Here is a 27339-nt window from a genome sequence, read left to right on the forward strand (position 1 = left end):
CACCTACGGACTGAAACAGAAGGTAGGGAGAGAGAGAGAGTGTCCTACTGATGGAGCTAGAGGTCACCTACGGACTGAAACAGAAGGTAGGAGAGAGAGAGAGTGTCCTACTGATGGAGCTAGAGGTCACCTACGGACTGAAACAGAAGGTGGAGTGTCCTACTGATGGAGCTAGAGGTCACCTACGGACTGAAACAGAAGGTAGGGAGAGAGAGAGAGAGAGTGTCCTACTGATGGAGCTAGAAGTCACCTACGGACTGAAACAGAAGGTAGGGAGAGAGAGAGTGAGAGAGTGTCCTACTGATGGAGCTAGAGGTCACCTACGGACTGAAACAGAAGGTAGGGAGGAGAGAGAGTGTCCTAGTGGGGAGGGAGGCAGAGTACAAAAATAATCCTATCCTCTCTCTCTCTCTCTCTCTCTGTCTCTGTCTCTCTCTCTCTCTCTCTCTCTCTCTCTCTCTCTCTCTCTCTCTCTCTCTCTCTCTCTCTCTCTCTCTCTCTCCTCTCCCCTCCCTCCCTCCCCTCCCCAGGTCTTGCAGGCCCAGCTGGACACCTTACTCCATAGCCAGGGGGTATCGTTGACACATGTACCCAGACAGAGAAGGCCCTGAGCGTGGAGGCCCGCGCCGCAGCCTGCAGGCTGAGAGAGGCCTTGGGGGAGAGGCTGAGGATCTGGCCAGCCAAGGTCTGTAAAATTGTAACATGTTCCATTCCATGGCATGTGAAATTAGGTAACAACTAACTTTTAAAGTCCTCCTGTCTTCAGAGTCTGCACGATGCGTTGATAATGAAGGGGATGCTGTGCTTTTACTGGTTGGCTCTCCTCTCACTCAAACACACACAGCCTCTGAGCCCCGCCCCCTGCTATTACAATGGTTGGATTTTCAAATCCAAAACAACGAGAGAACCATATTCTGAGCTAATATTGCATTAGGAAATGGCCTCCTTTGCAGACCAGTGTGGTCACAGCACTCCCTGTGTTGTGATTCACATGGGTTACGTCAGCCAGGAAATAACTTGATAACCTGGGCTACTGTTTTAAACATGTTTATTTCCTGTATGGCTACAGTTATAAATATCAAATCAAATCAAATCGAATCAAATGTATTTATATAGCCCTTCGTACATCAGCTGATATCTCAAAGTGCTGTACAGAAACCCAGCCCAAAACCCCAAACAGCAAGCTATGCAGGTGTAGAAGCACGGTGGCTATGAAAAACTCCCTAGAAAGGCCAAAACCTAGGAAGAAACCTAGAGAGGAACCAGGCTATGTGGGGTGGCCAGTCCTCTTCTGGCTGTGCCGGGTGGAGATTATAACAGAACATGGCCAAGATGTTCAAATGTTCATAAATGACCAGCATGGTCGAATAATAATAAGGCAGAACAGTTGAAAATGGAGCAGCAGCACAGTCAGGTGGACTGGGGACAGCAAGGAGTCATCATGTCAGGTAGTCCTGGGGCATGGTCCTGTTTATTTCCTGTATGGCTACTATTTTAAATATGTGTATTTCCTGTATGGCTACAGTTATAAATATGTTTATTTCTGGTAGGGTTACTGTTATAAATATGTTTATTTCTGGTAGGGCTACTGTTATAAATATGTGTATTTCTGGTAGGGTTACTGTTATAAATATGTTTATTTCTGGTAGGGCTATTGTTATAAATATGTTTATTTCTGGTAGGGCTACTGTTATAAATGTGTTTATTTCTGGTAGGGCTACTGTTATAAATGTGTTTATTTCTGGTAGGGTTACTGTTATAAATGTGTTTATTTCTGGTAGGGCTACTGTTATAAATGTGTTTATTTCTGCTACTGTAGGGCTACTGTTATAAATGTGTTTATTTCTGGTAGGGCTACTGTTATAAATATGTGTATTTCTGGTAGGGCTACTGTTATAAATATGTTTATTTCTGGTAGGGCTACTGTTATAAATATGTGTATTTCTGGTAGGGCTACTGTTATAAATATGTGTATTTCTGGTAGGGCTAAAGTTATAAAAATGTTTATTTCTGGTAGGGCTACTGTTATAAATATGTGTATTTCTGGTAGGGTTACTGTTATAAATATGTGTATTTCTGGTAGGGCTACTGTTATAAATATGTGTATTTCTGGTAGGGTTACTGTTATAAATATGTGTATTTCTGGTAGGGCTACTGTTATAAATATGTGTATTTCTGGTAGGGCTACTGTTATAAATATGTTTATTTCTGGTAGGGCTACTGTTATAAATATGTGTATTTCTGGTAGGGCTACTGTTATAAATATGTGTATTTCTGGTAGGGCTACTGTTATAAATATGTGTATTTCTGGTAGGGCTACTGTTATAAATATGTGTATTTCTGGTAGGGCTACTGTTATAAATATGTGTATTTCTGGTAGGGCTACTGTTATAAGTATGTTTATTTCTGGTAGGGCTACGGTTATAAATATGTGTATTTCTGGTAGGGCTACTGTTATAAGTATGTTTATTTCTGGTAGGGCTACTGTTATAAATATGTGTATTTCTGGTAGGGCTACTGTTATAAATATGTTTATTTCTGGTAGGGCTATTGTTATAAATATGTTTATTTCTGGTAGGGCTACGTTTTTTTAACATGATTACTGAATAAAAATATAAACGAAACATGCAACAATTTCAAATATTTTACTGAGTTACAGTTAATTTCATATAAGGAAATCGTTCAATTGAATTAAATTCCTTAGTTATCTAATTATTTAGCCCATTATCTAATTATTTAGCCCATTATCTAATTATTTAGCCCATTATCTAATTATTTAGCCCATTATCTAATTATTTAGCCCATTATCTGTGGATTTCACGACTGGGCAAGAGTGTAGCCATGGGTTGTCCTTAGAGGGAAAGGCCCAGCCACTGGGGAGCCAGGCCCAGCCACTGGGGAGCCAGGCCCAGCCACTGGGGAGCCAGGCCCAGCCACCGGGGAGCCAGGCCCAGCCACCGGGGAGCCAGGCCCAGCCACTTGGGAGCCAGGCCCAGCCACTGGGGAGCCAGGCCCAGCCACTCGGGAGCCAGGCCCAGCCACCGGGAGCCAGGCCCAGCCACCGGGGAGCCAGGCCCAGCCACTTGGGAGCCAGGCCCAGCCACTGGGGAGCCAGGCCCAGCCACTGGGGAGCCAGGCCCAGCCACTGGGGAGCCAGGCCCAGCCACTTGGGAGCCAGGCCCAGCCACCGGGGAGCCAGGCCCAGCCACCGGGGAGCCAGGCCCAGCCACTGGGGAGCCAGGCCCAGCCACTGGGGAGCCAGGCCCAGCCACTTGGGAGCCAGGCCCAGCCACTTGGGAGCCAGGCCCAGCCAACCAGATTGAGTTTATCCCCAGAAAAGGGCTTTATTACAGACAGAAATACTCCTCTGCACCCCCCCCCACCCCCCTCCCCTCAGACAGTCCTGCAGATAAAGAAGCCGGATGTGAAGGTCCTGGGTTGTCGGGGTTACACATGGTCTTCTGTTGTGAGGCCGGTTGGACGTACTGCCAAATTCTCTAAAAACGATATTAGAGGCAGGCGGCTTATGGTAGAAAAAGGAACATTACATTCTCTGGAAAGAGCTCTGGTGGACATTTCTGGAGTCAGCATGACAACTGCACGCTCCCTCTAAACTTGAGACATCTGTGGCATTGGTATTGTGTGATAAAACTGCACATTTTAAAGTGGCCGTTTATTTCCCCCCAGCACAAGGTGCACCTGTGTAATTTCTCCACAACATTTGAGAGAAATAATATTTTGTGCAGATGGAACATTTCTATGATTTTTTTTTTTGCTCTTGAAACAAACAATACTTTACATGTTACGTTTATATTTTTGTACAGTCCGGTAGGGCTACAGTTTTTAACGTGTATATTTCCGGTAGGGCTACAGTTTTTAACATGTATATTTCCGGTAGGGCTACAGTTTTTAACGTGTATATTTCCGGTAGGGCTACAGTTTTTAACATGTATATTTCCGGTAGGGCTACAGTTTTTAACATGTATATTTCCGGTAGGGCTACAGTTTTTAACGTGTATATTTCCGGTAGGGCTACAGTTTTTAACATGTATATTTCCGGTAGGGCTACAGTTTTTAACGTGTATATTTCCGGTAGGGCTACAGTTTTTAACGTGTATATTTCCGGTAGGGCTACAGTTTTTAACGTGTATATTTCCGGTAGGGCTACAGTTTTTAACATGTATATTTCCGGTAGGGCTACAGTTTTTAACGTGTATATTTCCGGTAGGGCTACCGTTTTTAACATGTGTATTTCCGGTAGGGCTACCGTTTTTAACATGTCTATTTCCGGTAGGGCTACCGTTTTTAACATGTGTATTTCCGGTAGGGCTACAGTTTTTAACGTGTATTTCCGGTAGGGCTACCGTTTTTAACATGTATATTTCCGGTAGGGCTACAGTTTTTAACATGTATATTTCCGGTAGGGCTACCGTTTTTAACATGTGTATTTCCGGTAGGGCTACCGTTTTTAACATGTGTATTTCCGGTAGGGCTACAGTTTTTAACGTGTATATTTCCGGTAGGGCTACAGTTTTTAACGTGTGTATTTCCGGTAGGGCTACAGTTTTTAACGTGTATATTTCCGGTAGGGCTACCGTTCCAGGCTGAGGAGAACGATCAGCTGGATTTACTGATGGAGACAGAGGGGCTGAGAAAGTCTATCCACAAACTGGGGACTATCATCACTACCAGGTCAGTCTATATCAGCTGGGGTCTATCATCACTACCAGGTCAGTCTATATCAGCTGGGGTCTATCATCACTACCAGGTCAGTCTATATCAGCTGGGGTCTATCATCACTACCAGGTCAGTCTATATCAGTTGGGGTCTATCATCACTACCAGGTCAGTCTATATCAGCTGGGAACCGTCATCACTACCAGGTCAGTCTATATCAGCTGGGGTCTATCATCACTACCAGGTCAGTCTATATCAGATGGGAACTGTCATCACTACCAGGTCAGTCTATATCAGCTGGGGTCTATCATCACTACCAGGTCAGTCTATATCAGCTGGGGTCTGTCATCACTACCAGGTCAGTCTATATCAGCTGGGGTCTATCATCACTACCAGGTCAGTCTATATCAGCTGGGAACCGTCATCACTACCAGGTCAGTTATATCAGCTGGGGTCTATCATCACTACCAGGTCAGTCTATATCAGCTGGGGTCTATCATCACTACCAGGTCAGTCTATATCAGCTGGGAACCGTCATCACTACCAGGTCAGTCTATATCAGCTGGGGTCTATCATCACTACCAGGTCAGTCTATATCAGCTGGGGTCTATCATCACTACCAGGTCAGTCTATATCAGCTGGGGTCTGTCATCACTACCAGGTCAGTCTATATCAGCTGGGGTCTATCATCACTACCAGGTCAGTCTATATCAGCTGGGGTCTATCATCACTACCAGGTCAGTCTATATCAGCTGGGGTCTATCATCACTACCAGGTCAGTCTATATCAGCTGGGAACCGTCATCACTACCAGGTCAGTCTATATCAGCTGGGGTCTATCATCACTACCAGGTCAGTCTATATCAGCTGGGAACCGTCATCACTACCAGGTCAGTCTATATCAGCTGGGGTCTATCATCACTACCAGGTCAGTCTATATCAGCTGGGGTCTATCATCACTACCAGGTCAGTCTATATCAGCTGGAATCTATCATCACTACCAGGTCAGTCTATATCAGCTGGGGTCTATCATCACTACCAGGTCAGTCTATATCAGCTGGGAACCGTCATCACTACCAGGTCAGTCTATATCAGCTGGGGTCTATCATCACTACCAGGTCAGTCTATATCAGCTGGGAACCGTCATCACTACCAGGTCAGTCTATATCAGCTGGGGTCTATCATCACTACCAGGTCAGTCTATATCAGCTGGGGTCTATCATCACTACCAGGTCAGACTATATCAGCTGGGGTCTATCATCACTACCAGGTCAGTCTATATCAGCTGGGAACCGTCATCACTACCAGGTCAGTCTATATCAGCTGGGGTCTATCATCACTACCAGGTCAGTCTATATCAGCTGGGGTCTATCATCACTACCAGGTCAGTCTATATCAGCTGGGGTCTGTCATCACTACCAGGTCAGTCTATATCAGCTGGGTCTATCATCACTACCAGGTCAGTCTATATCAGCTGGGGTCTGTCATCACTACCAGGTCAGTCTATATCAGCTGGGTCTATCATCACTACCAGGTTAGTCTATATCAGCTGGGGTCTATCATCACTACCAGGTCAGTCTATATCAGCTGGGGTCTATCATCACTACCAGGTCAGTCTATATCAGCTGGGAACCGTCATCACTACCAGGTCAGTCTATATCAGCTGAGGTCTATCATCACTACCAGGTCAGTCTATATCAGCTGGGGTCTATCATCACTACCAGGTCAGTCTATATCAGCTGGAATCTATCATCACTACCAGGTCAGTCTATATCAGCTGGGGTCTATCATCACTACCAGGTCAGTCTATATCAGCTGGGAACCGTCATCACTACCAGGTCAGTCTATATCAGCTGGGGTCTATCATCACTACCAGGTCAGTCTATATCAGCTGGGAACTGTCATCACTACCAGGTCAGTCTATATCAGCTGGGAACCGTCATCACTACCAGGTCAGTCTATATCAGCTGGGGTCTATCATCACTACCAGGTCAGTCTATATCAGCTGGGGTCTATCATCACTACCAGGTCAGTCTATATCAGCTGGGGTCTATCATCACTACCAGGTCAGTCTATATCAGCTGGGGTCTGTCATCACTACCAGGTCAGTCTATATCAGCTGGGGTCTATCATCACTACCAGGTCAGTCTATATCAGCTGGGGTCTGTCATCACTACCAGGTCAGTCTATATCAGCTGGGTCTATCATCACTACCAGGTTAGTCTATATCAGCTGGGGTCTATCATCACTACCAGGTCAGTCTATATCAGCTGGGGTCTATCATCACTACCAGGTCAGTCTATATCAGCTGGGAACTGTCATCACTACCAGGTCAGTCTATATCAGCTGGGGTCTATCATCACTACCAGGTCAGTCTATATCAGCTGGGGTCTATCATCACTACCAGGTCAGTCTATATCAGCTGGGGTCTATCATCACTACCAGGTCAGTCTATATCAGCTGGGGTCTATCATCACTACCAGGTCAGTCTATATCAGCTGGGAACCGTCATCACTACCAGGTCAGTCTATATCAGCTGGGGTCTATCATCACTACCAGGTCAGTCTATATCAGCTGGGGTCTATCATCACTACCAGGTCGGTCTATATCAGCTGGGAACCGTCATCACTACCAGGTCAGTCTATATCAGCTGGGGTCTATCATCACTACCAGGTCAGTCTATATCAGCTGGGGTCTATCATCACTACCAGGTCAGTCTATATCAGCTGGGTCTATCATCACTACCAGGTCAGTCTATATCAGCTGGGGTCTGTCATCACTACCAGGTCAGTCTATATCAGCTGGGGTCTATCATCACTACCAGGTCAGTCTATATCAGCTGGGGTCTGTCATCACTACCAGGTCAGTCTATATCAGCTGGGGTCTATCATCACTACCAGGTTAGTCTATATCAGCTGGGGTCTATCATCACTACCAGGTCAGTCTATATCAGCTGGGTCTATCATCACTACCAGGTCAGTCTATATCAGCTGGGAATCATCACTACCAGGTCAGTCTATATCAGCTGAGGTCTATCATCACTACCAGGTCAGTCTATATCAGCTGGGGTCTATCATCACTACCAGGTCAGTCTATATCAGCTGGAATCTATCATCACTACCAGGTCAGTCTATATCAGCTGGGGTCTATCATCACTACCAGGTCAGTCTATATCAGCTGGGAACCGTCATCACTACCAGGTCAGTCTATATCAGCTGGGGTCTATCATCACTACCAGGTCAGTCTATATCAGCTGGGGTCTATCATCACTACCAGGTCAGTCTATATCAGCTGGGAACCGTCATCACTACCAGGTCAGTCTATATCAGCTGGGGTCTATCATCACTACCAGGTCAGTCTATATCAGCTGGGGTCTATCATCACTACCAGGTCAGTCTATATCAGCTGGGGTCTATCATCACTACCAGGTCAGTCTATATCAGCTGGGGTCTGTCATCACTACCAGGTCAGTCTATATCAGCTGGGGTCTATCATCACTACCAGGTCAGTCTATATCAGCTGGGGTCTGTCATCACTACCAGGTCAGTCTATATCAGCTGGGGTCTATCATCACTACCAGGTTAGTCTATATCAGCTGGGGTCTATCATCACTACCAGGTCAGTCTATATCAGCTGGGGTCTATGATCACTACCAGGTCAGTCTATATCAGCTGGGAACCGTCATCACTACCAGGTCAGTCTATATCAGCTGGGGTCTATCATCACTACCAGGTCAGTCTATATCAGCTGGGGTCTATCATCACTACCAGGTCAGTCTATATCAGCTGGGGTCTGTCATCACTACCAGGTCAGTCTATATCAGCTGGGGTCTATCATCACTACCAGGTCAGTCTATATCAGCTGGGGTCTGTCATCACTACCAGGTCAGTCTATATCAGCTGGGGTCTATCATCACTACCAGGTTAGTCTATATCAGCTGGGGTCTATCATCACTACCAGGTCAGTCTATATCAGCTGGGGTCTATCATCACTACCAGGTCAGTCTATATCAGCTGGGAACCGTCATCACTACCAGGTCAGTCTATATCAGCTGAGGTCTATCATCACTACCAGGTCAGTCTATATCAGCTGGGGTCTATCATCACTACCAGGTCAGTCTATATCAGCTGGAATCTATCATCACTACCAGGTCAGTCTATATCAGCTGGGGTCTATCATCACTACCAGGTCAGTCTATATCAGCTGGGAACCGTCATCACTACCAGGTCAGTCTATATCAGCTGGGGTCTATCATCACTACCAGGTCAGTCTATATCAGCTGGGGTCTATCATCACTACCAGGTCGGTCTATATCAGCTGGGAACCGTCATCACTACCAGGTCAGTCTATATCAGCTGGGGTCTATCATCACTACCAGGTCAGTCTATATCAGCTGGGGTCTATCATCACTACCAGGTCAGTCTATATCAGCTGGGGACTATCATCACTACCAGGTCAGTCTATATCAGCTGGGAACCGTCATCACTACCAGGTCAGTCTATATCAGCTGGGAACCGTCATCACTACCAGGTCGGTGTCGTCAGGTGGACCAGTATCCGAAAGTTGGCTGATTCACGTCCCGGGAGGAGCGATGGAATGGTGTGACGTGAACTTGCTGCTGTAATCAGAGATAAAATATGAATAAACAAATAAATAAATTATGAATGAACAAAATGTATTTTTGTTGTATTAATAATGAAATGAAACAATTCATATAAATTAAATAAAAATAATGACATCATGATTGTCGTCCCAAGCGCTGTGGCGAGCCAGAGTGAGGCGTCTGGTGTGGGACTGGAGCAGTGCATCGTGGGTCTCCCAGCCTGCGTAACCATAATGACCAGAGACAAGGCCGGCGGACCATGCAGGAGCGGCAATGCCATCCTGTCTGCTGAGGTAGGGGGCCGACACGCACAAGCACGTTCAGCTAAACTAAGATAAAACAAACTAAGCTAATGTATGCTACGCTATGCTACGTTACGCTAAACTAAGATAAAATAAATGAATGTATGCTACGCTATGCTATACTACGTTACGCTAAACTAAGGTCAAATAAATTAATGTATGCTACGCTATGCTATGCTATGCTATGCTACGTTACGCTAAACTAAGATAAAATAAATGAATGTATGCTATGCTATGCTAAGCTATGCTACGTTACGCTAAACTAAGATAACATAAATTAATGAATGCTATGCTATGCTATGTTACGCTACGCTAAACTAAGATAAAATACATGAATGTATGCTACGCTATGCTATGCTACGTTACGCTAAACTAAGGTCAAATAAATTAATGTATGCTATGCTATGCTAAGCTATGCTACGTTACGCTAAACTAAGATAAAATAAATTAATGAATGCTACGCTATGCTATGCTACGTTACGCTAAACTAAGATAAAATACATGAATGTATGCTACGCTATGCTATGCTATGCTACGTTACGCTAAACTAAGGTCAAATAAATTAATGTATGCTATGCTATGCTAAGCTATGCTACGTTACGCTAAACTAAGATAAAATAAATTAATGAATGCTACGCTTTGCTATGCTACGTTACGCTAAACTAAGATAAAATACATGAATGTATGCTACGCTATGCTATGCTACGTTACGCTAAACTAAGGTCAAATAAATTAATGTATGCTACGCTATGCTATGCTATGCTATGCTACGCTAAACTAAGATAAAATAAATGAATGTATGCTACTCTATGCTAAGCTATGCTACGTTACACTAAACTAATTACCATACGTGGATAAATAGTGTTGTTATATCTCCTTCCAGGTGTGTACTCCAGATGGCAGCGTGGCGGACGGAGAGATACTCGACTATAAGAACGGGACATATGATTTTGTTTACACTGTAAACAAGGAAGGAGAGTTTTCATTGGCTCTCCGGCTCTATGACCAACACATCAAAGGAAGTCCCTTCAGACTCAGAGTTACCAGGTCCCCTGACCCTGAGGTAATGAGAGATAGAGAGAGACCCCACAGAGCCCCAGGACAGCAACTCAATTAGACCCAACCAAATCATGAGAAAACAAAAAGATAATTACTTGACACATTGGAGAGACTCAACAAAAAAACTGAGCAAACTAGAAATACTATTTGGCCCTAAACAGAAAGTACACAGTGACAGGACACCTGACCACTGTGACAGTCAAAGCTTTCCTTAAGTTTGGATCAATGTTCAGACTCACTGAGAATAGCCTTGCTATTGAGAAAGGCCGCCGTAGGCAGACATGGCTCTCAAGAGAAGACAGGCTATGTGCTCACTGCCCACAAAATGAGGTGGAAACTGAGCTGCACTTCTTAACCTCCTGACAAATGTATGACCATTTTAGAGACACATATTCCCCTCAGATCCACAAAGAATTCGAAAACAAATCCAATTTTGATAAACTCCCATATCCACTGGGTGAAATACCACACAGTGTGCCATAACAGCAGCAAGATTAGTGACCTGTTGCAACAAGAAAAGGGCAACCAGTGAAGAACAAACACCATTGTAAATACAAACAATATTTATGTTTATTTACTTTTCCATTACAATTTGCACATCGTTACAACACTCTCTATATATAAAAAAAAAAAAAAAATATATATATATATATATATATATATATATATATATATATAGAGAGAGAGAGAGAGAGAGAGAGAGAGAGAGAGAGAGAGAGAGAGAGAGAGAGAGAGAGAGAGAGAGAGAGAGAGAGAGAGAGAGAGAGAGAGAGAGAGAGAGAGAGAGAGAGAGAGAGAGAGAGAGAGAGCCTCACTGCTACCCAGAATACACTGCAAGATTTGTAGGGAGTGGGGTTGAAAAAATAGAGGGAAGGAGGGAGGGGAAACAAAAGAGAGAAAACAAAGCAGAGAAGATGGTGTTAAATTAGGTTATTGGAGGACTGTCTACCATCCCTCTAACTCCATGTTCAATGTATTTTCCAGGAGTCTCCTCCCACCACCACAGCCACCTCTCTGGCGGCCACCGCCACCCCGTCTACAGGCTCCTCTGAGGGGGCTAAGCGGAGAGGAAAGTCCCCTGGGAGTAAGAAGAAGGGGTCCAGGAGGACAGGCAGTGCCCTGGGAACACCCAGACGCAAAGAGAATCCCATCGAAGATGATCTCATCTTCAGGATCGGTGAGAGGAGGAGATCTGTGCAGTTTTATTTATTTTTCTCTGTCTGTCTGTCTGTCTGTCTGTCTGTCTGTCTGTCTGTCTGTCTGTCTGTCTGTCTGTCTGTCTGTGTCTGTCTGTCTGTTCTCTCTCTGTCTGCTTCTCTCTTATTTCTCTCTCTGTCTGCTTCTCTCTCTGTCTGCTTCTCTCTCTGTCTGTCTGTCTGTCTGTCTCTGTCTGTCTGTCTGTCTGTCTGTCTGTCTGTCTGTCTGTTTGTTTCTCTCTCTGTCTGCTTCTCTGTCTGCTTCTCTGTCTGTCTGTCTGTCTGTCTGTCTGTCTGTCTGTGTCTGTCTGTCTGTCTGTCTCTCTGTCTGTCTGTCTCTCTGTCTGCTTCTCTCTCTGTCTGCTTCTCTCTTTATTTCTCTCTCTGTCTGCTTCTCTCTCTGTCTGCTTCTCTCTTTGTTTCTCTCTCTGTCTGCTTCTCTCTCTGTCTGCTTCTCTCTCTGTCTGCTTCTCTCTCTGTCTGCTTCTCTCTTTATTTCTCTCTCTGTCTGCTTCTCTCTCTGTCTGCTTCTCTCTCTGTCTGCTTCTCTCTTTATTTCTCTCTCTAGCTCTAGTTTCTCCATGAATAATGTTTTCACTCTGTCCAGGTACTAAGGGGAGAAATAAAGGAGAGTTTACTAACCTGCAGGGTGTGTCGGCGTCCTCCAATGGCAGGATTCTAATAGCAGACAGCAATAACCAGTGTGTCCAGGTAAACACACACACACACACACACACACACACACACACACACACACACACACACACACACACACACACACACACACACACACACACACACACACACACACACACACACACACACACACACACACACACACACACACACACACACACACACACACACACGCACACACACACACACACACAAACACACCGTGGCAGAATTTTGATCATTTTGTGTGTGTGTGTGTGTGTGTGTATCTGTCCCTCCCCCGGACAGATCTTCTCTAATGAGGGGAATTTAACAGTCGCTTTGGGGTGAGGGGTCGGTCGCCAGGGCAACTCCAACGGCCAACGGGTGTGGCTGTTCACCCAACGGTGACATCATCATCGCCGACTACGACAACAAGTGGGTCAGCATCTTCTCCAGCGAGGGCAAATACAAGGTGAGCATACAGGGGACATATAGGGGTTATACAGGGGTTATACGGGAGACATACAGGTGACATACAGGAGACATACAGGTGACATACAGGAGACATACAGGAGACATACAGGAGACATACAGGAGACATACAGGTGACATACAGGTGACATACAGGAGACATACAGGAGACATACAGGTGACATACAGGAGACATACAGGAGACATACAGGTGACATACAGGTGACATACAGGAGACATACAGGTGACATACAGGTGACATACAGGTGACATACAGGAGACATACAGGAGACATACAGGTGACATACAGGTGACATACAGGTGACATACAGGAGACATACAGGTGACATACAGGAGACATACAGGAGACATACAGGTGACATACAGGAGACATACAGGTGACATACAGGTGACATACAGGTGACATACAGGAGACATACAGGAGACATACAGGTGACATACAGGTGACATACAGGAGACATACAGGAGACATACAGGTGACATACAGGAGACATACAGGTGACATACAGGTGACATACAGGTGACATACAGGTGACATACAGGTGACATACAGGAGACATACAGGTGACATACAGGTGACATACAGGTGACATACAGGAGACATACAGGTGACATACAGGTGACATACAGGTGACATACAGGTGACATACAGGAGACATACAGGAGACATACAGGAGACATACAGGAGACATACAGGTGACATACAGGAGACATACAGGAGACATACAGGTGACATACAGGTGACATACAGGAGACATACAGGTGACATACAGGTGTAATACAGGAGACATACAGGTGACATACAGGAGACATACAGGTGACATACAGGAGACATACAGGAGACATACAGGAGACATACAGGTGACATACAGGAGACATACAGGTGACATACAGGAGACATACAGGAGACATACAGGCGACATACAGGAGACATAAAGGTGACATACAGGAGACATACAGGAGACATACAGGTGACATACAGGAGACATACAGGAGACATACAGGTGACATACAGGTGACATACAGGATACATACAGGAGACATACAGGTGACATACAGGAGACATACAGGTGGCATACAGGTGACATACAGGAGACATACAGGAGACATACAGGAGACATACAGGTGACATACAGTAGACATACAGGAGACATACAGGTGACATACAGGTGACATACAGGTGACATACAGGTGACATATAGGCGACATACAGGAGACATACAGGAGACATACAGGTGACATACAGGAGACATACAGGAGACATACAGGCGACATACAGGAGACATACAGGCGACATACAGGAGACATACAGGAGACATACAGGAGACATACAGGAGACATACAGGAGACATACAGGTGACATACAGGTGACATACAGGAGACATACAGGTGACATACAGGAGACATACAGGAGACATACAGGAGACATACAGGCAACATATAGGCGACATACAGTAGACATACAGGCAACATATAGGCGACATACAGTAGACATACAGGTGACATACAGGAGACATACAGGAGACATACAGGAGACATACAGGTGACATACAGGTGACATACAGGAGACATACAGGTGACATACAGGTGACATACAGGTGACATACAGGAGACATACAGGTGACATACAGGTGACATACAGGAGACATACAGGAGACATACAGGAGACATACAGGTGACATACAGGAGACATACAGGAGACATACAGGTGACATACAGGAGACATACAGGAGACATACAGGTGACATACAGGTGACATACAGGTGACATACAGGAGACATACAGGTGACATACAGGTGACATACAGGAGACATACAGGTGACATACAGGAGACATACAGGTGACATACAGGAGACATACAGGAGACATACAGGTGACATACAGGAGACATACAGGTGACATACAGGAGACATACAGGAGACATACAGGCGACATACAGGAGACATAAAGGTGACATACAGGAGACATACAGGAGACATACAGGTGACATACAGGAGACATACAGGAGACATACAGGTGACATACAGGTGACATACAGGAGACATACAGGAGACATACAGGTGACATACAGGAGACATACAGGTGGCATACAGGTGACATACAGGAGACATACAGGAGACATACAGGAGACATACAGGTGACATACAGTAGACATACAGGAGACATACAGGTGACATACAGGTGACATACAGGTGACATACAGGTGACATATAGGCGACATACAGGAGACATACAGGAGACATACAGGTGACATACAGGAGACATACAGGAGACATACAGGCGACATACAGGTGACATACAGGAGACATACAGGTGACATACAGGAGACATACAGGAGACATACAGGTGACATACAGGAGACATGACAGGAGACATACAGGTGACATACAGGTGACATACAGGAGACATACAGGTGACATACAGGAGACATACAGGTGACATACAGGTGACATACAGGAGACATACAGGTGACATACAGGTGACATACAGGTGACATACAGGAGACATACAGTGACATACAGGTGACATACAGGAGACATACAGGTGACATACAGGTGACATACAGGTGACATACAGGAGACATACAGGTGACATACAGGTGACATACAGGTGACATACAGGTGACATACAGGAGACATACAGGAGACATACAGGTGACATACAGGAGACATACAGGAGACATACAGGAGACATACAGGACATACAGGAGACATACAGGTGACATACAGGTGACATACAGGTGACATACAGGAGACATACAGGTGACATACAGGTGACATACAGGAGACATACAGGTGACATACAGGAGACATACAGGAGACATACAGGAGACATACAGGAGACATACAGGAGACATACAGGTGACATACAGGAGACATACAGGTGACATACAGGAGACATACAGGAGACATACAGGCGACATACAGGAGACATAAAGGTGACATACAGGAGACATACAGGAGACATACAGGTGACATACAGGAGACATACAGGAGACATACAGGTGACATACAGGTGACATACAGGAGACATACAGGAGACATACAGGTGACATACAGGAGACATACAGGTGGCATACAGGTGACATACAGGAGACATACAGGAGACATACAGGAGACATACAGGTGACATACAGTAGACATACAGGAGACATACAGGTGACATACAGGTGACATACAGGTGACATACAGGTGACATATAGGCGACATACAGGAGACATACAGGAGACATACAGGTGACATACAGGAGACATACAGGAGACATACAGGCGACATACAGGAGACATACAGGAGACATACAGGTGACATACAGGAGACATACAGGAGACATACAGGTGACATACAGGAGACATACAGGAGACATACAGGTGACATACAGGTGACATACAGGAGACATAAAAGGTGACATACAGGAGACATACAGGAGACATACAGGAGACATACAGGAGACATACAGGCGACATATAGGCGACATACAGTAGACATACAGGTGACATACAGGAGACATACAGGAGACATACAGGTGACATACAGGTGACATACAGGAGACATACAGGAGACATACAGGTGACATACAGGAGACATACAGGAGACATACAGGAGACATACAGGTGACATACAGGAGACATACAGGAGACATACAGGTGACATACAGGTGACATACAGGAGACATACAGGTGACATACAGGTGACATACAGGTGACATACAGGAGACATACAGGAGACATACAGGTGACATACAGGTGACATACAGGAGACATACAGGAGACATACAGGAGACATACAGGTGACATACAGGTGACATACAGGAGACATACAGGAGACATACAGGTGACATACAGGAGACATACAGGGGACATACAGGAGACATACAGGTGACATACAGGAGACATACAGGAGACATACAGGTGACATACAGGAGACATACAGGAGACATACAGGTGACATACAGGAGACATACAGGAGACATACAGGAGACATACAGGTGACATACAGGTGACATATAGGAGACATACAGGTGACATACAGGTGACATACAGGAGACATACAGGTGACATACAGGTGACATACAGGTGACATACAGGAGACATACAGGAGACATACAGGTGACATACAGGAGACATACAGGAGACATACAGGAGACATACAGGTGACATACAGGAGACATACAGGAGACATACAGGTGACATACAGGTGACATACATGAGACATACAGGTGACATACAGGAGACATACAGGTGGCATACAGGTGACATACAGGAGACATACAGGAGACATACAGGTGACATACAGTAGACATACAGGAGACATACAGGTGACATACAGGTGGCATACAGGTGACATACAGGAGACATACAGGTGACATACAGGTGACATACAGGTGACATACAGGAGACATACAGGAGACATACAGGAGACATACAGAGACATATAGGCGACATACAGGCGACATACAGGAGACATACAGGAGACATACAGGTGGCATACAGGTGACATACAGGAGACATACAGGAGACATACAGGTGACATACAGTAGACATACAGGAGACATACAGGTGACATACAGTAGACATACAGGAGACATACAGGTGACATACAGGTGACATACAGGAGACATACAGGAGACATACAGGTGACATACAGTAGACATACAGGAGACATACAGGTGACATACAGTAGACATACAGGAGACATACAGGAGACATACAGGTGACATACAGTAGACATACAGGAGACATACAGGTGACATACAGGTGGCATACAGGTGACATACAGGAGACATACAGGTGACATACAGGAGACATACAGGCGACATACAGGAGACATACAGGTGACATACAGGAGACATACAGGAGACATACAGGAGACATACAGGAGACATACAGGCGACATACAGGTGACATACAGGTGACATACAGGAGACATACAGGCGACATATAGGCGACATACAGGAGACATACAGGTGACATACAGGTGACATACAGGAGACATACAGGTGACATACAGGAGACATACAGGAGACATACAGTAGACATACAGGAGACATACAGGCGACATACAGGAGACATACAGGTGACATACAGGTGACATACAGGTGACATACAGGAGACATACAGGTGACATACAGGTGACATACAGGAGACATACAGGAGACATACAGGCGACATACAGGTGACATACAGGTGACATACAGGAGACATACAGGCGACATATAGGCGACATACAGGAGACATACAGGTGACATACAGGAGACATACAGGAGACATACAGGTGACATACAGGAGACATACAGGAGACATACAGGCGACATACAGGAGACATACAGGCGACATACAGGAGACATACAGTAGACATACAGGAGACATACAGGTGACATACAGGCGACATACAGGCGACATACAGGCGACATACAGGAGACATACAGGTGACATACAGGGGACATACAGGAGACATACAGGAGACATACAGGTGACATATAGGCAGGCACGTGCACAGATGGAGGTCTAAGGGTACCTGAGCATCTTCCCTACAGAAAAGTGAACTTTCAGATTGGTGTTTTTTTATTTTATTATAACATTTTAATGTCACTTTAAATCCTTTTCATCAGCATGACCTTATTTCTATTACAGCATACTGGATGATTCATATTCCATTCACCCAGCTCAATGTAACAGTGACAGGTTTAGGTTACTGTCTTTCATATTCACCCAGCTCAATGTAACAGTGACAGGTTTAGGTTACTGTCGTTCATATTCACCCAGTTCAATGTAACAGTGACAGGTTTAGGTTACTGTCGTTCATATTCACCCAGTTCAATGTAACAGTGGCAGGTTTAGGTTACTGTCATTCATATTCACCCAGTTCAATGTAACAGTGACAGGTTTAGGTTACTGTCATTCATATTCACCCAGTTCAATGTAACAGTGACAGGTTTAGGTTACTGTCATTCATATTCACCCAGTTCAATGTAACAGTGACAGGTTTAGGTTACTGTCATTCATATTCACCCAGTTCAATGTAACAGTGACAGGTTTAGGTTACTGTCATTCATATTCACCCAGTTCAATGTAACAGTGACGGGTTTAGGTTACTGTCATTCATATTCACCCAGTTCAATGTAACAGTGACAGGTTTAGGTTACTGTCGTTCATATTCACCCAGTTCAATGTAACAGTGACAGGTTTAGGTTACTGTCATTCATATTCACCCAGTTCAATGTAACAGTGACAGGTTTAGGTTACTGTCATTCATATTCACCCAGTTCAATGTAACAGTGACAGGTTTAGGTTACTGTCATTCATATTCACCCAGTTCAATGTAACAGTGACAGGTTTAGGTTACTGTCATTCATATTCACCCAGTTCAATGTAACAGTGATAGGTTTAGGTTACTGTCATTCATATTCACCCAGGTCAATGTAACATTGATAGGTTTAGGTTACTGTCATTCATATTCACCCAGGTCAATGTAACATTGATAGGTTTAGGTTACTGTCATTCATATTCACCCAGGTCAATGTAACAGTGACAGGTTTAGGTTACTGTCATTCATATTCACCCAGTTCAATGTAACATTGATAGGTTTAGGTTACTACAAATGTTCCCTATCACGAGGTTGCTACAACCTTAGGAATTAAAGTTTACAACGTAGGTGCACAGGTAGAGACGATTTTGAGTAATCAAGGTGACAGAAAGTGACACAATCATTATTGCCTGCGTCCACCTGTAATCATTATTGCCTGCATCCACCTGTAATCATTATTCATAGAATGTATGCACACATGACTGTAAGTCGCTTTGGATAAAAGCCGAAATGGCATATAATATAATAATAATAATAATAATAATAATAATAATAATAATAATAATAATAATATATTATTGCCTGCGTCCACCTGTAATCATTATTGCCTGCATCCACCTGTAATCATTATTGCCTGCGTCCACCTGTAATCATTATTGCCTGCATCCACCTGTAATCATTATTGCCTGCATCCACCTGTAATCATTATTGCCTGCATCCACCTGTAATCATTATTGCCTGCATCCACCTGTAATCATTATTGCCTGCATCCACCTGTAATCATTATTGCCTGCATCCACCTGTAATCATTATTGCCTGCATCCACCTGTAATCATTATTGCCTGCATCCACCTGTAATCATTATTGCCTGCGTCCACCTGTAATCATTATGGCCTGCGTCCACCTGTAATCATTATTGCCTGCATCCACCTATAATCATTATTGCCTGCATCCACCTGTAAATCATTAGTCGAAGAGTTTCAAGCGAGAGTTTCTATTGGTCAAATTCAGGAATGTTTATACTTTGCTTCCATCTACACCCCTGATCACACGCAAACACAGTTCACTGTCACAGCAGCCACATACAAACAGCATGATCCCTTTTATTGTTTTATAATTCCTTCTCCCATCATCCTCCACTCACATTTTCCCTTTCGCTTGTGGACTTCACTGCACAACACATCAGCTCTCTGTGACCAGGCGGAAAAAAAAAAAACTTTTCCAAGCCAAACCTTCATACCGTAACCGCTAACCGCTAACCGCTACACACAGCCTACATCATTGTCACCATTATTAGCTAACGTCATAGTGAAAATAGCTACTGGAACCAACGCGTTAGAAAACCCGCTACGATCATGCAGTACAGTGTACAGTCAGCAAACAGTTTAGCAGTTACACGTACAGGACCCGGTGGCAATACATTAATAAAACCCTTACATAGCATCCCTCTGTTATAGCCAGCTAGCTAACATAGCATCCCTCTGTTATAGCCAGCTTGCTAACATAGCATCCCTCTGTTATAGCCAGCTAGCTAACATAGCATCCCTCTGTTATAGCCAGCTTGCTAACATAGCATCCCTCTGTTATAGCCAGCTTGCTAACATAGCATCCCTCTGTTATAGCCAGCTTGCTAACATAGCATCCCTCTGTTATAGCGAGCTAGCTAACATAGCATCCCTCTGTTATAGCCAGCTAGCTAACATAGCATCCCTCTGTTATAGCCAGCTTGCTAACATAGCATCCCTCTGTTATAGCCAGCTAGCTAACATAGCATCCCTCTGTTATAGCCAGCTTGCTAACATAGCATCCCTCTGTTATAGCCAGCTAGCTAACATAGCAACCCTCTCTGTTGGATAGCCATAGCCAGCTAGCTAACATAGCATCTCTCTCTGTTTGAGCCGGGTGTTTGAGCAGGCTAAATTAGCTAGCTGCATTTGCTAGCTAACTAAGTGAATTTGAAAAAAAAATACAACAACTACCGTTCAAAAGTTTGGGGTCACTTATAAATGTCCTTGTTTTTGAAAGAAAAGCACATTTTTTTGTCCGTTAAAATAACATCAAAATGATCAGAAATTCAGTGTAGACATTGTTAATGTTGTAAATGACAATTGTAGCTGGAAACGGCAGATTTTTTTTATTGAATATTTAGACAGGCGTACAGAGGCCCATTATCAGCAACCATCACTCCTGTGTTCCAATGGCACGTTGTGTTAGCTAATCCAAGTTTATAATTTTAAAAGGCTAATTGATCATTAGAAAACCGTTTGAAATTGTTAGCACAGCTGAAAACTGTTGTTCTGATTAAAGAAGCAGTAAAACTGGCCTTCTTTAGACTAGTTAGTACTTGGAGCATCAGCATTTGTGGGTTTGATTATAGGCTCCAAATGGCCAGAAACAAATAACTTTCTTCTGAAACTCATCAGTCTATTCTTGTTCTGAGAAATGAAGGCTAGCAATTGTGAGAAATTGCCAAGAAACTGAAGATCTCGTACAACGCTGTGTACTACTCCCTTCACAGAACCAGCACAAACTAGTTTTAGAAACAGACGCCTCACAAGTCCTCAGCTGGCAGCTTGATTAATAAATAGTGCCTGCAAAACACCAGTCTCAATGTCAACAGTGAAGAGGCAGCTCCGGGATGCTAGCCTTTCTGTCCCAAAGTACCTCTGTCCAGTGTCTGTGTTCTTTTGCCTATCTTAATCTTTTCTTTTTGTTGGCCAGTCTGAGATATGGCTTTTTCTTTGGCCAGCATCCCGGAGTCGCCACTTCACTGTTGAAGTTATCTAAAAAAGGATACTTTTTTTTTATGTTTCACTATTTTTATTTTTATGAAATTCTCTGAGGAGGATGCTCCTCCCCTTCCTCCTCCACGGGCATACATTCTTAGTTCAACTGTATTAAGTTGTTTCCTTTTTCCTAGCTATATTATTAACTAGCTAGCTAGCCAACTGCATATTACTGATTAGCTAGCGAGCTGACCGGAAGCTGCATATCATTACTAGCTAGCCAGCTGCACGTTATTGGTTAACTAGCTAGCTGCATACTAGCTAGCCAGCTAACCGGCAGTGGCACAACATTACTAGCTAGCCAGCTGTATATCTTTGGCTAGTTAGCCAGCTGACTGGAAGCTGCATAATATTGCTAGCTAGCCAGCTCCACATTATTGGTTTGCTAGAAGGCTGACCGTAAGCTGCATAACATTACTAGCTAGCTGACCCAGAAGCTGATTAACGTTACTAGTTAGCTGACCGGAAGCTACATAACTTTACTAGGTAGCTGACCGGAAGCTGCATAACGTTACTAGCTAGGTAGCTGACCAGAAGCTACATAACAATACTAGCTAGGTAGCTGACCAGAAGCTGCATAACGTTCCTAGATAGCTGACCGGAAGCTGCATAACGTTCCTAGATAGCTGACCGGAAGCTGCACAACTTTACTAGCTAGGTAGCTGACCAGAAGCTGCATAACATTACTAGCTAGGTAGCTGACCAGAAGCTACATAACATTACTAGCTAGCTGACATGAAGCTGCATAACATTACTAGCTAGGTAGCTGACCAGAAGCTACATAACATTACTAGCTAGCTGACCAGAAGCTGCATAACTTTACTAGCTGTTACTGACCTGTGGAGAATAACTGTATTCTGCCTGTAGTCTGCCCTGTGGAGAATAATGGTATTCTGCCTGTAGTCTGCCCTGTGGAGAATAACGGTATTCTGCCTGTAGTCCGACCTGTGGAGAATAACGGTATTCTGCCTGTAGTCTGACCTGTGGAGAATAACGGTATTCTGCCTGTAGTCTGCCCTGTGGAGAATAACGGTATTCTGCCTGTAGTCTGCCCTGTGGAGAATAACGGTATTCTGCCTGTAGTCTGCCCTGTGGAGAATAACGGTATTCTGCCTGTAGTCTGCCCTGTGGAGAATAACGTTATTCTGCCTGTAGTCTGCCCTGTGGAGAATAACGGTATTCTGCCTGTAGTCTGCCCTGTGGAGAATAACGGTATTCTGCCTGTAGTCTGCCCTGTGGAGAATAACGGTATTCTGCCTGTAGTCTGCCCAATGGAGAATAACGGTATTCTGCCTGTAGTCTGCCCTGTGGAGAATAACGTTATTCTGCCTGTAGTCTGCCCTGTGGAGAATAACGGTATTCTGCCTGTAGTCTGCCCTGTGGAGAATAGCGGTATTCTGCCTGTAGTCTGCCCTGTGGAGAATAACGGTATTCTGCCTGTAGTCTGCCCTATGGAGAATAACGGTATTCTGCCTGTAGTCTGCCCTGTGGAGAATAACGGTATTCTGCCTGTAGTCTGCCCTGTGGAGAATAATGGAATTCTGCCTGTAGTCTGCCCTGTGGAGAATAACGGTATTCTGCCTGTAGTCCGACCTGTGGAGAATAACGGTATTCTGCCTGTAGTCTGCCCTGTGGAGAATAACGTTATTCTGCCTGTAGTCTGCCCTGTGGAGAATAACGGTATTCTGCCTGTAGTCTGCCCTGTGGAGAATAACGGTATTCTGCCTGTAGTCTGCCCTGTGGAGAATAATGGTATTCTGCCTGTAGTCTGCCCTGTGGAGAATAATGGTATTCTGCCTGTAGTCTGCCCTGTGGAGAATAACGGTATTCTGCCTGTAGTCTGACCTGTGGAGAATAACGGTATTCTGCCTGTAGTCTGCCCTGTGGAGAATAACGTTATTCTGCCTGTAGTCTGCCCTGTGGAGAATAATGGTATTCTGCCTGTCGTCTGCCCTGTGGAGAATAACGGTATTCTGCCTGTCGTCTGCCCTGTGGAGAATAACGGTATTCTGCCTGTAGTCTGCCCTGTGGAGAATAACGGTATTCTGCCTGTAGTCTGACCTGTGGAGAATAACGGTATTCTGCCTGTCGTCTGCCCTGTGGAGAATAATGGTATTCTGCCTGTAGTCTGCCCTGTGGAGAATAACGGTATTCTGCCTGTCGTCTGACCTGTGGAGAATAACGGTATTCTGCCTGTCGTCTGACCTGTGGAGAATAATGGTATTCTGCCTGTAGTCTGCCCTGTGGAGAATAACGGTATTCTGCCTGTCGTCTGACCTGTGGAGAATAATAATAATCCCAAAACAGATTCAATTATTTTTCCCCTCATCAAGCTACACACAATATCCTACAATGAAAAAGCAAAAACAGTAAAAATATATATATTTTTGCACATATATAAAAAATAAACAACTGAAATATTACATTTACATAAGTACTCAGATCATTTACTCACTAATTTGTTGAAACATCTTTGGCAGCGATTCCAGCCTCGAGTCTTCTTGGGTTTGACGCTACAAACTTGGCACACTTATATTTAGGGAGTTTCTCCCATTCTTCTGTGCAGATCCTCTCAAGCTCTGTCAGGTTGGATGGGGAGAGTCTCTGCACAGCTATTTTCAGGTCTCCAAATGTTCGATTGGGTTCAAGTCCGGGCTCTGGTTGGGCCACTTAAGGACATTCAAAGAATTTTCCGGAAGCCACTCCTGCATTGTCTTGGCTGTGTGCTTAGGGTTGTTGTCCTGATGGAAGGTGAACCTTCAATATTGGTTGTCCTTCTGGAAGGTTCTCCCATCTCCATAGAGGAACACTAGAGCTCTGTCAGAGTGACCATCGGGTTCTTGGTCACCTCCCTGACAAAGGCTCGTCTCCCCCGATTGCTCAGTTTTGCCAGCGGCCAGCCAACTCTTGGAAGAGTCTGGGTAGTTACAAACTTCTTCCATTTAAGAATGATGGAGGCCACTGTGTTCTTAGAGACTTTCAATGCTTCATAAATGTTGTGGTACCTTTCCCCAGATCTGTACCTCGACACAATCCTGTCTCGAAGCTCTATGGACAATTCCTTCGACCTCATGGCTTGGGTTTTTGATGTGACAGGTGTGTGCTTTTCTAAATCATATCCAATCAATCAAATTTACCACAGGTGGACTCCAATCAAGTTGATCAATGGAAACAGGATGCACCTGCACATATTTACACGTTCATAGCAAAGGGTCTGAATACTTATGCAAATAAGGTATTTCTGTTTTTTTTTTATTTTTTTTTATAAATTCACAAAAAATTTCGGAAAATCTTCCCTTTGTCATTATAGGATATTGTGTTTAGATTGCTGAGTACATTTTTTAAAAATATAATCCATTTTAGAATAAGGAACATAACAAAATGGCACTTTTTTTGGGGGGGGGGGACTTTGGGCATCTACCCCTCCAAATGTCTGAGCACAACAATCTATAGGTGACATACAGGTAACTTTATTCTATTTTCAGGCCAAGCTGTCCTCTGATTGGTTGTGTTAGCTGTATGTCAGGCTTACCTGTCCTCTGATTGGTTGTGTCATCTGTCTGTCTGTCAGGCCAAGCTATAAGTGACATAAAAGTGACATACAGGTAACTTTATTCTATTTTCAGGCCAAGCTGTCCTCTGATTGGATGTGTTAGCTGTATGTCAGGCTTACCTGTCCTCTGATTGGTTGTGTCATCTGTCTGTCTGTCAGGCCAAGCTAGGCTCTGGTAGGCTAATGGGACCGAAGGGCGTGTCAGTGGATCAGAACGGTCATGTGATCGTCGTTGACAACAAGGCATGCACCGTCTTCATCTTCCAGCCAACCGGCAAGCTCGTTTCTAAATTCGGTAGCCGCGGCAACGGAGACAAACAGTTTGCAGGTGTGTTGATGATGATGATGGTGATGATGATGGGAATGATAATGATGGTGATGATCATGATCCATCTCTCCTCCTCTCTCCACTTCCTCTTCACCTCTCCTCCTCTCTCCACCTCCTCTTCATTTGTCCTCTCTCCACATACTCCTTTCCTCCTCTCTCCACCTCATTTCCTTCTCTCTCCCACCTCGTTTCCTTCTCTCTCCACCTCATTGCCTCCTCTCTCCACCTCCTCTCCTCCTCCTCCACTTCCTCTTCACCTCTCCTTCTCCCTCCACCTCCTCTCTCCACCTCCTCTTCATTTGTCCTCTCCTCTCTCCACTTACTCCTTTCCTCCTCTCTCCACCTCCTCTCATCCTCTCTCCACCTCCTCTTCATTTGTCCTCTCTCCACATACTCCTTTCCTCCTCTCTCCACCTCATTTCCTTCTCTCTCCACCTCGTTTCCTTCTCTCTCCACCTCGTTTCCTCCTCTCTCCACCTCATTTCCTCCTCTCTCCCACCTCCTTTCCTCCTCTCTCCACCTCCTTTCCTCCTCTCTCCACCTCCTTTCCTCCTCTCTCCACCTCCTTTCCTCCTCTCTCCACCTCGTTTCCTCCTCTCTCCACCTCCTTTCCTCCTCTCTCCACCTCCTTTCCTCCTCTCTCCGCCTCCTTTCCTCCTCTCTCCACCTCCTTTCCTCCTCTCTCCGCCTCATTGCCTCCTCTCTCCACCTCCTTTCCTCCCTCTCTCCGCCTCCTTTCCTCCTCTCTCCACCTCGTTTCCTCCTCTCTCCACCTCCTTTCCTCCTCTCCACTTACTCCTTTCCTCCTCTCTCCACTTACTCCTTTCCTCCTCTCTCCGCCTCCTTTCCTCCTCTCTCCACCTCGTTTCCTCCTCTCCACCTCCTTTCCTCCTCTCTCCACCTCCTTTCCTCTTTCCTCTCTCTCCGCCTCCTTTCCTCCTCTCTCCACCTCCTTTCCTCCTCTCTCCGCCTCATTGCCTCCTCTCTCCACCTCCTTTCCTCCTCTCTCCGCCTCATTGCCTCCTCTCTCCACCTCCTTTCCTCCTCTCTCCGCCTCCTTTCCTCCACTCTCCACCTCATTGCCTCCTCTCTCCACCTCCTTTCCTCCTCTCTCCGCCTCCTTTCCTCCTCTCTCCACCTCCTTTCCTCCTCTCTCCACCTCCTTTCCTCCTCTCTCCACCTCCTTTCCTCCTCTCTCCACCTCCTTTCCTCCTCTCTCCGCCTCCTTTCCTCCTCTCTCCACCTCCTTTCCTCCTCTCTCCACTTACTCCTTTCCTCCTCTCTCCGCCTCCTTTCCTCCCCTCTCCACCTCCTTTCCTCCTCTCTCCGCCTCCTTTCCTCCTCTCTCCACCTCCTTTCCTCCTCTCTCCACCTCGTTTCCTCCTC

The 27339-nt window shown here is 45.0% G+C and overlaps 1 pseudogene; it reads left to right on the forward strand.

Moving 5' to 3' along the window:
- Positions 1-585: 585 nt before the first annotated feature.
- LOC127921817 (tripartite motif-containing protein 2-like) overlaps positions 586-27339 on the forward strand; it is a 35045-nt pseudogene continuing 8291 nt past the window's right edge.

The sequence above is a fragment of the Oncorhynchus keta genome, unplaced genomic scaffold (genome assembly GCF_023373465.1).
Source record: "Oncorhynchus keta strain PuntledgeMale-10-30-2019 unplaced genomic scaffold, Oket_V2 Un_contig_2368_pilon_pilon, whole genome shotgun sequence".
In the NCBI taxonomy this organism is placed as follows: domain Eukaryota; kingdom Metazoa; phylum Chordata; class Actinopteri; order Salmoniformes; family Salmonidae; genus Oncorhynchus; species Oncorhynchus keta.